General features: G+C 42.8%; 1 pseudogene; it reads right to left on the reverse strand.

The window, feature by feature from the left end:
- Positions 1–9,316, reverse strand: part of LOC123386309 — a 39,557-nt pseudogene extending 30,241 nt beyond the window's left edge.
- Positions 9,317–12,670: the final 3,354 nt, after the last annotated feature.

A 12,670-nucleotide genomic window follows, 5' to 3' on the forward strand; every position in this document is an offset into this window, starting at 1 on the left:
TATTAGGAATTGGGCACATTTTGGCACGTGGTTGAAAACACTGTATATTGTTTTGGAACTGAGAGCAAAATTCCGTGATGGGATGACTACAACTTAGTAGAGATCCTGAGCACTACACTGGCATTTGCTTGAGGAACAGGGTGTTCCCTATGCTCCTTATATCCCAGGTTATAAGTAGGTCCCATTGCATTGGTGTCTGCCACTCTCTGAGAAACAATGTGTTCAAATGTTGGGAATCGCTGATGTGTCTGATTTCATAGGCAAGGTCATCCAACTTCATGATACCTTCAAGGCCTTGATAGCACGTGTCCATGGAGACCATGGAAAGAGGAATCTCCTCCAGGTAGCAGAGGTAGTAACAGTCTGGAGGCATGGAGGGGTAGTCCATCTGCAAGGCTCCCTGATCATCCTGAGTCATCATCAGCATATGTATGGGCCAAAAGGGTGTCTTGTGCCACATGTGGATAATGTGTCTCTTGGCCCCAAACACAGGCTACAGGACAGCCAGCCAGGCATCTGAATGCCCTTGCCATTGTGCAGCTCCTGCTTTGTAATTAACACCTCAAGGAGATGTAGCGCCATGAGGGATGACCATGAGAACCCTGGACAGGAGCCAGCACTGCCCAGAGTGCAAACTGCAAGAGGGACGCCCTCAGGGTGACCTGGCCCTCTGCCAGCCTCATGCCCCTGCTCAGGGACATCTGCCAGTGAGAGTGGATAAATGGAGGATCCTCAGCAAAGTGAGGTCTAGACCATCTGACAGAACAGAGGGCTGTACCGGGTGGCCAGAACCCTGCATCTGGAATCCACTTGTGGGGTTAGGTAACAGTCCCAGGGTGTGGCATTGTGTGACCCTGCACAACCGTTCAGCTGCGGTGGATGTGGGAGAAGCAGGCGAGCCAGTTCAAGCGTGCTCACATGGACATAGTGAGGACATGGCTCTATTCAACACATTCCATCTTTCCTCCAGTTAGTGAATATGGGATATGAAATTTTAACACCCTGAACTTCTCTACCAATTCCATGTCGTGTGGTATGCTGCGTCACTTTCTATGGATGACCACTTTTCCTCATTATGGAGACCAATGCTTCCTACTTCCTTGGGATGTGGAGGTGGACATTGTCGATTTTACCTTTATAGGCGACTAAAAAAATAGCTTTGTCGTTTTTCATGTCTCATTGTGGTTAGACATTAGTTTTCAAACCATTTGATCCTTTTGGTTTTTGGTTTGAAGCTTCCTCTGAGTTTACTGAGGAAACATTTCCCAGTATTCTGTCATGATTAGTGAAGTACAAGGTTGTATTTTAGTATTTTTTTTATGCCAGCTGGGGAGAACAGAAAGTACTGCTGACCATGCGTGAGCCCCAGGGGGGTTTCCACTCTAATCCCTTATTGGGGTTCTTTCCTGGCCTCTGGCAGTCTCCTCCCATGCATGTGTGGTTCCCTCCTCAGCTGGAGATGCCAGGAAGTTGAGGTAACTTTGGCAGCTTGCACCATGGAGTCTGCACATGATCAAAAGACGTTATCAACCATGGAACTCCCTTGTATGATTAAATATGCTCTACTCCTTTAAAACACCCTGCGTCAGGGAGAAACCTTAGAGTTGTCTTTTGGACAGGAGTCTGCATTCTTACCAGTGGCTGGCCTTGTGCATAAAGCTCAAATTCCTTTCCTACCAAAACGAAAACTTTGAACGTTGACCTTTCCAGCAACAGGCAGCTGAATTTGGGTTTTGATAACAATAAAACAGAGAATGGAGTAGCAGTTGCCAAGGGCTGGCAGCGAGGCGCAATGAGGGTTAGATATCAAGGGGTGTGATTTTCTGTTATGCAAGACGACTAATTTCTAGAGGTCTTCTCCACAACATTACACGTGTAGTTAACAATACTGTATTGTATGGTTAAATATAATGAAGAGGGTGGATCTCAGTTTCAGTGAGATCTTACCACAATACACGAGTTTTGCTTCTCACACAAAGTATGCATGGACACACACTCTGTACTGATAAGTGAAAGTAATTTAAAAAATTTACATACTTTGGATCCTAACCCTGGGAATATGCCATTTACAAATGTCTTCTTCCATTCCATAGGTTGCCTTTTAGTTTTGTTTATTGTTTCCTTCACTGTGCAGAAGCTTGCTATTTTGAGGTACTCCCAAGAGTTCATATATGTATGTATTTAATTTTCTTGTTTTATTTTTAATTTAAATACAAGTGTGTTAACCTACAGTGTAGTATTGATTTCAGGTGTAGAAGTTAGTGATTCATCACGTACATATAACACCCAGTTCTCATCTCAACAAGTGCCCTCCTTAATGCCTATCTCCCTTTTAGCCCAACTTCCCCACTTCCCCTCAGTTTGTTCTCTGTATTTAAGAGTCTCTTCCTGTTTCTTGTCTGTCTGTTTTTCTTATTTTATTTTTCATTCCCGTATGTTGTGTTTCTTATATTCCACATATGAATGAAATCATATGATATTTGGCTTTTTCTTACTGACTTATTTCACTTAGGTTAATACATTGTTGTTCCACACACATTGTTGTAAATGGCAAGATTTCATTCTTTTTGATGGCTGCGTAATATTCCAATATATATATTTACCACCTCTTCTTTATGTGTTCATCTCCTGATGGATATTTGGGCTCTCCAACAATTTGCTTATTGTTGGTAAGGCTGCTATAAACATTGGGGTCCATGTGCCCCTCCGAATCAGCATTTTGGTATCCTTTGGATAAATACCTAGTAAAACAATTGCTCGATCACAGTATACTTCTATTTTTAATTTTTTCAGGAATCTCCACACTATTTTCCCGAATGACTGCACCAGTTAGCATTCCCACCATGTTAAATTTAGCCATCCTGACAGGTGTGAGGTGTTATCTCATTGTGGTTTTGATTTATGTTCCCTGAAGAGGAGTGACAATGAACCTCATTACACGTGTCATTTCGCCATCTGGAAGTCTTTGAAAAATGTCTATTGATGTCTTCTGACCATTTCTTCACCAGATTATTTGTTTTTTTCAGTGTCGAGTTTGAGAAGTTCTTTATAGATTTTGGATACTAAGCCTTTATCTGATATGCCATTTGCAAATATCTTCTCCTATTTTGTCAGTTGCCTTTTAGTTTTGTTGATTGTTTCTTTGCTGTAAAGAAGCTGTTTATCTTGAGGTCCCAATAGTTCATTTTTGCTTTTGTTTCCCTTGCATCTGGGACATGTCCAGTAAGAAGTTGTTCTGACCGTGCTCAAAGAGTTTGGTGCCTGTGTTTTCCTCTAGGATTTTGATGGTTTCCTGTCTCACATTTAGGTCTTTCATCCAATTTTGAATTTGATTTTGTGTATATTGTAAGAAAGTGGTCCAGTTCCATTAGACTTTCCTGTTGCTGTCCAGTTTCCCAACCCCATTGTTGAAGGGACTGTCATTTTTCCATTTGATACTGTTTCCTGTTTTGTCGAAGATTAGTTGACCATTTATGGGTTTTCTACTCTGTTCCATTAATCTATGTGTCTCTTTTTGTGCCAGGAGCGTACCATCTTTATGACTACAGCATTGTAATATAGCTTGAAATCCAGAATTGTGATGCCTCCATTTCGTTTTTTTTTAGGATCGCTTTGGGTGTTCAAGGTCTTTTGTGGTTCCATGATAATTTTAGAATTATTTGTTTTAGCTCTGTGAGGAATGCTTGTATTATTTGACAGGGATATTTGCACTGAATTATTTGCATTGAATGTCTAGATTGCTTTGGGTAGTATCAGCATTTTAACAATGTTTTTTGTTTTAATGCGTGTGCATGGAATATTTTTCCATTTCTTTGTGTCTTCTTCTTCTTCAGGTTTTTGTCTTCTTTGTGTCTTTCTTTGTGTCTTCTTCTTCAGGTTTTTCAGAGTAAAGCTCTTGTAACTCTTTAGTGAGGGTTATTTCTAGGTATCTTATGGTTTTTGGTGTAATCGTAAATGGGATAAATTCCTTGATTTCTCTTTCTCCTGCTTCATTATTGTTGTATCGAAATGCACAAATTTCTGTATGTTGATTTTGTATGCTGCAGCTTTACTGGTTTATTGTATCAGTTCTAGTGTTTTTTTTTTGTTTTTGGTGGAGTTTTTTAGGTTTTCTGTATGTAGTATAAAATTCAACTCCAAAACTGAGTAATCCTATTTAAAAAATGAGCAGAAGGCATGAATAGACTTTCCAAATGCAACATACAGATGGCCAATAAACACATGAAAAGATGCTCAACATCACTCATCGTCAGGGAAATATAAATCAAAACTACAACGAAATATCAACTCACTCCTGTCAGAATGACTAAACTCAACTACACAAGGAACAACAGGTGTTTGTGAGGATACAGAGAAAGAGGAACACTTTTGCACTGCTTGTGGGAATGGAAACTGGTGCAGCTTGTCTGGAAAACAGCATGGGCGTTCCTCAAAATGCTAAAAATATAACTACCTTATGATTGATCGATTGAACTACTAGGTATTTACCCAAAGGATACAAAAATACAAATTTAAAGGGGATTGTTACTCTATGTTTACGGCAGCCCTATCACAAACAGCCCAGCTCTGGAAACAGTCCAAGTAAGCATTGACTCATAAATGGATAAAGTATACGTGGTATATCTACACACACACACACACACACACACACACACACACACACTCATACTCATACACTGGAATGTTTCTCAGCCCTGAAAGGAATGACATCTGCTATTTGTAATGATATGGATGGAGTTAGAGAGTATTATGCTAACTGAAACAAGTGAGAGAAAGACAAATATATGATTTCATTCATATGTAGAATTTAAGAAACTTCAAATGGGAAAAAGGACAAAGAAGAGAGAAGAGCTACACCAAGAAATAAACTTTTTTCAATGTTTTCAAATTTATGTTGAGATAGAATGGGGGGAGGAGCAGAGGAAGCGGGAAGGAGAATCCCAAGCAGTCTCTTTGCTGTCAATGCAGAAACCAAAATGGGGCTTGATCTCAGGATCCATGAAATCAAGACATGAACCCAAATCAAGAGTCTTAGGCTTAACCCATGGAACATATAAACCCGACAAAACAGATTCTTACCTATACAAAACAAACGTATAGTTACCAGAGGGAAGGTGGGAGGAGGTTTGGGGAAGTACGGTGATGGGGTTGCAGGGCCGCAGTCATAATGAGCACTGGGTGTTGTATGGAAATGTTGAATCACTATATTTTACACCTGAAAGTAATACTACATTGAATGTTTACTATGTGGAATATGAATAAAATCTCAAACGATGTATTTATAGTGTCTGCAAATGGCCTTGTTGGCATACAGCCCATGAAGAAACATTTATTCCAGAAAATATACTGACAGACGGAAAAGCTAGAATTTTGAGCTAAGGTATGTGCCTTTCCTTCCCCACCCCAGCTCAGCAAATGGAAACTCCAGTGCAAGGAGCTGGGACTATAGGCATGTGCCACTGAGCCTGGCTGCAACCTCCCCTCCAGACTGTTGCAACCAATACCAGGGTTCCTGGTGACCAGCTCCAGTTCAGAGGACTCTTTCCCAGAGGGACAGGATGTCAGTGACCCTAAGCTGTTTGCTGTTGAGGCCAAGCCCCAGCAGGTGCCACTGAGATGTGGGACTCACTCATTGTTTGCAGCCCCACTCCCAGGATGGAAACTCTGCCCTGGGCACAGTCCACTAGGGATGCTGGGAGCCTGGTCACCCCAGACCTGACTTGTACGGCAGGGGTCTCATGCCACCAGGACAAGCAAGCCTCAAAGAAGTGCAGATGCCACTCTCCTCTAAACTGAGCCCTTATTTTGTCCCCCCCTGCAGCTGCAGAGTTTTGCCCAGGGCAGGGGGGAGCTGGAGCAATCCACTAAACCAAGGTGCAGATCTGTTCTGGTACAACTGACTTCATTTACAGATGAGGGTGAGGAAGTTCTGGGCATCATGTTGTGGGAGAGTCAGGTGCAGGAGACAGATGGTTTCAGTGGAGTATTCCTAACCTACTCCTCCTCACCTGCAGGAGAGAGCCAGAGCCAGGGACAGTGGAGAGAACAGCTCCTGTCAGAACACATGTGAGATTATGGCCTCAACAACTCTCCATTCAGAGGGGTCCGAGTTTGTAGGGTTTAGTCTGTGGAGAGTTGCAACATCTTGGTTACAACTTTTAAAATTTCAACGTGACTGGGTTTTAGGTCATTTTTATCTGCTAAGGGTTTCCTTCATGTCTCCTATGCTTTCCTCAAGCAGAGCAAGTATCCTTATGATAGTTTTGAAAAATTCTATTTCCTTGTGAGAGAATTAGAAATTCTATTTGAGGCATATTAGTTATATGTGCTTTAATAATATCCCCAGCAATGACCTTTTATCGTTTTTTCTTTTGGGATGAATTCCTCCATCATGGTGTATGTCTATGTCTCTGCTTTCTTAAGTGTTTTAGAAAATCCTGTTTTGTTTTCTGCTTCTGGAGTAGTGTCTTTATTGAGAAGTGTTCAATTGCTGTTGAGGGCTTGACACTTTAGGAAGCATTTGTTGCATATTCTGTGTGCACTGTGCTGTCGTGTATTGGCTGCTCTGTCCCTCAGCTAAGTCCTTTGCAGAGTTTCTCCTTGTCTACAGTGATGAGTGTTTAGACATTGTCCACAATGTTGTGAGATTTTACCAGGTGAGTTTGTTCTGCCTGTTAAAAGAGGCTAATTCCTATTTCCCCTAGAGGTGAAGCTATGCCTCACTATATGGTCAGTAGACTTCGTGCCTTTGTGGGTATATGTCGTCTTTTGAGGGAGGGATGCGGTGCTGATCTGGTTTCCAGGCCCTCTGTCTCTAGTAAGGAAGCACCTGAGGAAGGCAAGGGGGGGTATAGCTTGGTGTCAGTGGCTCAGCTTCTACTGGGAGGTTCTGTGCTCCTCTGTGAATTCTGTCCATGCTGATTGGTGGGAGGAAATATTGGCATCAGCTCCCTGTCTAGTCCCTTGAGTTGGAGTTCCCAGCCTCCCCTGTTAAGGAAGCCCTCCCACAGAGAGAACAGTCTGTACCTGGGGGTCCCAGGCTTCTATCAGAACCCTGCCTTCACCCTGTCTGTGTCCAAACCATTGGCCCACCTGGTGGCACAGGGCTCTTATGTTTTATCTCAGGAGCTCTAGCTGGGTTTGAAAACTCCAAAGTATATGAACTCAATATGACTGGGACTCCAGTGATCCTCTGTGAGAGTGTCTTGATGTGCTGTGCCTGGAGCTGGTTTACCCCGGATGGGCAGCTGCATGAACACTAGGGGCTTGGAGTACATGGTGAAGAACAACCAGAAGGCAGCGTCCAGCTAGCTGCTCTCAGAAGAGGCTCCTGTGCTAATGATCAGGGAATTTTAATGGTGCCTGTCAGCTCTCCGGTCCTATGAGAGGCAATGCCCCGTCTCCCAAATTCACTCCAAAAGAGAATTGTCTCTCCCCATGTGACCCAGGGGATACTCAGACCACAGTTCCCCTTATGGGCCTCCGCCCTCCTCCACAGGAGCACTGCTATGCCCAGCAGACTCCACCCCAATGATGGGATCGACTTTTAAATCTTCAGTCTTTGGGGAGCCTGGGTGGCGCAGTCGGTTGAGCGTCCGACTTCAGCCAGGTCACGATCTCGCGGTCCGTGAGTTCGAGCCCCGCATCAGGCTCTGGGCTGATGGCTCAGAGCCTGGAGCCTGTTTCCGATTCTGTGTCTCCCTCTCTCGCTGCCCCTCCCCCGTTCATGCTCTGTCTCTCTCTGTCCCAAAAATAAACGTTGAAAAAAAAATTTAAATCTTCAGTCTTTGAGCTCCACGTTTACAGGAGATTGACTTGTCATGATTAACTTCATGGGTTATCTTGACTGCACCATGGGTGCCCTGATTCACCACGGTTTCTGTGGATGTCTGTGATGTGTTCCAGAAGAGATTGGTATTTCCATCCATGGTTTCTTTCTGCCTGGGCACCACCCATTCCATTAAGGTTGTGAATAGAATGTGATGCAGATGGGGGACGAATACCTTCATTTTTACTTCCCATGTGCTTGTTTAAACGGAATATTGGTCTCCTCGGCCCTTTTTCTGAGAGTTACATCATCAGCTCTCCACGTTCTGAGACTAGACACTAGTTCAGAATCAGACAAGAATTACATCACTGGTTTTCCTGGGTCTTCAGCTTGTGACAGTAGATCATGGACTTCTCAACATATTTAGTTATGGAAACCAATGACCTTTGGGTTGTGTTCCTCAGGGGAATCTTGACTAATACATGGAGATTGTTTGCCTCTCATTTAGAGTAATTGAATAAAGCTGTAGCTCATTTAAAGTCCTGAGTAGCAAAGGGCTATGAAGAAAGTGTCACATTGTTTGACTGGAACAAGGGCTGGGTGAGGATAAGGAGGAGCTGTGGGATCCTGTGGTCCTGGCTGCACAGGGAGCGCATCTGGGAATCCTGTAAAGGTGCAGCTGTTGTGCCTCAGGAAATCTGTAATTCACTCATGTTGAGGGACTGGAGTAAGAAAGTGCAAACAACTGTGTCTTTGTGCACGTTAGTCTAGTTTCCCTATGACAACCCATTGCTAATCCAGAGAGTTAATATGTAAACACAGAAGCCTATAACCAGTGAGGCTCCCTGGGGAAACTGCTGTGTGGAGAGGAAGCCCCAGACCCTGAGAGGAAACCTGCCTGTAACCTCCATCTGCACCTGCGCCTGGGAACACAAAGGAGAATTGTGCATAGTGTGCGCCCCCTGGTGGTGCTGATCCCCTCCAGCAGGGAGGTTTGTGTCTGGGTTCACAGTGAAGTCCCCTCAGTGTGTCTGTCGCACAGTAATATGTGGCCTTGTCCTCAGTCTTCAGGTTGTTCATCTGCAGATACAGCGTGTTCTTGGCGTTGTCTTTGGAGATGGTGAATCAGCCCTTCACGGAGTCTGCGTAGTATGTGCTACCTCTACTACTAATTGTTGAGACCCACTGCAGCCCCTTTCCTGGAGCCTGGCGGACCCAGCTCATTGCATAGCTACCGACGTTGAATCCAGAGCCTACACAGGTGAGTCTCAGGGACCCCCCAGGCTTCACCAGGTCTCCCCCAGACTCCACCAGCTGCACGTCACACTGGACACCTGCAGACGCAAGACATGTTGGTCAGGAAACTGTCACACATCCACTGTTTCACTCATATCCATTCACAGATTCAGTGTCCCTCGTTCACCACGAATTACCTTTTAAAAGAGCAACCAGGAACACCCAGCCCAGCACAAACTCCATGGTGAGGTGTGTGTGTTCTGTGCTGATCACAGAATGGGAACACCTGGGACTTCTGGGGCTGGGGCTCGTCTCCCAGCTGCAGGGTCGGGGCTGGGATGGTTTTATCAGCACAGAGAGGGCTTCATTTGCATGACCTCTGACATATATATCAAGCTCCAGACTTAGATTTGATTCTGTAAAAGTGAATGACAGGGTAGGGACACACTTCAATATTAGTTTGTGTGGATGGCGGTGTGACAATATGAAGAATTCTTTTTTTTTTTCAGTTTTGGATTTTTACCTTTATTAATGGAGGCTTCGGCATAATCTGTAAGAAATATTTACCTCAACAGAATGATCACACATTATTTTCTCTTACAATATTTTAATTTTTTAATTTTTAATTAGTATTTATTTTTAGTTTTAAAAATTAACATCCAAATTCGTTAGCATGTAGTGCAACAATGATTTCAGGAGTAGATTCCTTAGTGCCCCTTACCAGTTTAGCCCATCCCCCCTCCCACAACCCCTCCAGTAGCCCTCTGTTTGTTCTCCATATTTATGAGTCTCTTATGCTCTGTCCCCTCCAGGTTTTCATATTATTTTTGTTTCCCTTCCCTTGTGTTCATCTGTTTTGTCTCTTAAAGTCTTCATATAAGTGAACTCATATGATTTTTGTCTTTCTCTGACTGACTCATTTCACTTAGCATAATACCCTGTAGTTCCGTCCACATAGTTGCAAATGGCAAGATTTCACTCTTTTTGATTGCCAAGTAATACTTCATTGTATATATTTACCACTTCTTCTTTATCCATTCATCCATTGATAAACATTTGGCTCTTTCCATACTTTGGCTATTGTTGATAGTGCTGCTATAAACATGGGGGTGCATGTGTCCCTTTGAAACAGAACACCTGTGTCCCGTGGATAAATGCCTAATAGTGCAATTGCTGGGTCGTAGAGGAATTCTATTTTCAGTTTTTTGAGGAATCTCCATACGGTTTTCCAGAGTGGCTGCACCAGCTTGCATTGCCCCCCAAAATACAAAAGAGATCCTCCCTCTGCATCCTCGCCAACATCTGCTGTTGCCTGAGTTGTTAATGTTAGCCATTCTGACAGGTGTCAGGTGGTATCTCATTAGGGTTTTGATTAGCATTTCCGTGATGATGAGTGATGTGGAGCATTTTTTCATGTGTCGGTTGGCCATCTGGATGTCTTCTTTGGAGAAGTGTCTATTCATGTCTTTTTCCCATTTCTTCACTGGATTGTGTCTTGGGTGTTGAGTTCGATAAATTCTTTATAGATTTTGGATACTAACTCTTTATGTGAGATGTCATTTGCAAATATCTTCTCCCATTCTGTCAGTTGAATTTTAGCTTTGCTGATTGTTGCCTTCACTATGCAGAAGATTTTTATTTTGATGAGGTCCCAGTAGTTCATTTTTGCTTTTGTTTTCCTTGCCTCTGGGGACATGTTGAGTAGGAAGTTGGTGTGGCCAAGTCCAAAGATGTTTTTGCCTGCTTTCTGCTCGAGGTTTTTGATGGCTTCCTGACTTACATTGAGGTCTTTCATCCATTTTGAGTTTAGTTTTGTGTATGGTGTAATAAAGTGGTCCTGGTTCATTCTTCTACATGTCGCTGTCCAGTTTTCCCCGCACCATTTGCTGAAGCCACTGTCTTTATTCCATTGGATAGTCTTTCCTGCTTTGTCAAAGATTAGTTGGCCATACATTTGTGGGTCCATTTCTGGATTTTGTATTCTGTTCCATTGATCTGAGTGTCTGTTCTTGTTTTTTTTTTTTTTATTTTTTGGCATTTATTTATTACTTTTCAGAGACAGAGACAGAGCATGAACGGGGGAGTGTCAGAGAGAGAGGAAGACACAGAATTCCAAGCAGGCTTCAGGCTCTGAGCTGTCAGCACACAGCCTGATGTGGGACTCTAACTCCCGAACTGCCAGATCGTGACCTGAGTCAAAGTCGGATGTTTAACAGCCTGATCCACTCAGATGCCCGTGAGTGTCTGTTCTTGTGCCACTACCATAGTGTCTCGATGATTACTGCTTTGAAGTATAGCTTGAACTCTGGGATTGTGATGCCTCCTGCATTGGTTTTCTTTTTCAAGATTTCTTTGGCTATTCGGCGGCTTTTCTGGTTCCATACAAATTTTGGGATTATTTTTTCTAGCTCTGTGAAGAATGCTGGTGTCACTTTGATTGGGATTGCATTGAATATGTAGATTGCTTTCGGTACTATCAGCATTTTAACAATATTTGTTCTTGCTATTCAGAAGCATGGAATGTTTTTCCATATTTTGTCTTCTTCAATTTCTTTCATAAGCTTTCTCTAGTTTTCAGTGTAAAGATTTTTCACCTCTTTGGTTAGATTTATTCCTGGGTATTTAATGGTTTTCGGTGCTACTGTAAATGGGATAGATTCCTTGATTTCTCTTTCTGTTGCTTCATTGTTGGTGTATAGGAATGCGACCGATTTCTCTGCGTTGATTTTATATCTTGCCACTTGGCTAAATTCATGAATCAATTCTAGCAGTTTTTTGGTGGGGTCTTTTGGGTTTTCCATAGAGAGTATCATGTCATCTGTGAAGAGTGAAAGTTTGACCGTCTCCTGGCCAATTTGGATGCCTTTTATTTCTTTGTGTTGTCTGAGTGCAGAGGATAAGACTTCCAATACTATGTTGAATAACAGTGGCGAGAGTGGACATCCCTGTCTTGTTCCTGACCTTGGGGAGAGAGCTCTCAGTTTTTCCCCATTGAGGATGATATTAGCATTGGGTCGTTCATAGATGGCTTTTATGATCTGAGGTATGGTCCTTCTATCCCTACTTTCTTGAGGGTTTTTATCAAGAAAGGATGTTGTATTTTGTCAAATGCTTTCTCTGCATCTATGGAGAGGATCATATGGTTCCTGTCCTTTCTTTTATCGATGTGATGAATCACGTTAATTGTTTTACAGATATTGAGCCAGCCCTGCATCCCAGGTATAAATCCCACTTGGTCGTGGTTTATAATTTTCTAATGTATTATTGTTTCTGGGTGGATAATACCTTGTTGAGGATTTTTGCATCCATGTTCATCAGGGAAATTGGTGTATAGTTCTCTTTTTAAGTGTTGTCTCTGTCTGGTTTTGGAATCAAGGTAATGCTGTCTTCATAGAAAGGGTTTGGAAGTTTTCCTTCCATTTCTATTTTTTGGAACAGTTTCAAGAGAATAGGTGTTAACTCTTCCTTAAATGTTTGGTAGAATTCCCCTGGAAAGCCATCTGGTCCTGGACTTGTCTTTTGGCAGATTTTTGATTACTAATTCGATTTCCTTACTGGTTATGGGTCTGTTCAAATTTTCTATTTCTTCCTGTTTCAGTTTTGGTAGTGTATGTTTCTAGGAATTTGTCCATTTCTTCCAGATTGCCCATTTTATTGGCATACAAT

The sequence above is a fragment of the Felis catus genome, chromosome B3, assembly GCF_018350175.1.
Source record: "Felis catus isolate Fca126 chromosome B3, F.catus_Fca126_mat1.0, whole genome shotgun sequence".
NCBI lineage: Eukaryota > Metazoa > Chordata > Mammalia > Carnivora > Felidae > Felis > Felis catus.